This window comes from Triticum urartu, chromosome 2, assembly GCF_003073215.2.
Source record: "Triticum urartu cultivar G1812 chromosome 2, Tu2.1, whole genome shotgun sequence".
NCBI lineage: Eukaryota > Viridiplantae > Streptophyta > Magnoliopsida > Poales > Poaceae > Triticum > Triticum urartu.
Window position 1 is genome coordinate 585,962,979 of NC_053023.1, and position 571 is coordinate 585,963,549.

Sequence of the window (571 nt, forward strand, 5' to 3'; positions counted from 1 at the left end):
TACCTCGTTCAATCTCGTTACCGGCAAGTCACTTTACTCGTACCGTAATGCATGATCCCGTGATCAACCACTTGGTCACATTGAGCTCATTATGATGATGCATTACCGAGTGGGCCCAGAGATACCTCTCCGTCATATGGAGTTACAAATCCCAGTCTCGATTCGTGCCAACCCAACAGACACCTTCGGAGATACCCGTAGTGCACCTTTATAGTCACCTAGTTACGTTGTGACATTTGGCACACCCAAAGCACTCCTACGGTATCCGGGAGTTGCACAATCTCATGGTCTAAGGAAATGATACTTGACATTCGGAAAAGCTCTAGCAAATGAACTACATGATCTTGTGCTATGCTTAGGATTGGGTCTTGTCCATCACATCATTCTCCTAATGATGTGATCCCGTTATCAATGACATCTAATGTCCATAGTCAGGAAACCATGACTATCTTTTGATCAATGAGCTAGTCAACTAGAGGCTCACTAGGGACGTGTTGTGGTCTATGTATTCACACATGTATTACGATTTCCGGATAACACAATTATAGCATGAACAATAGACAATTATCAT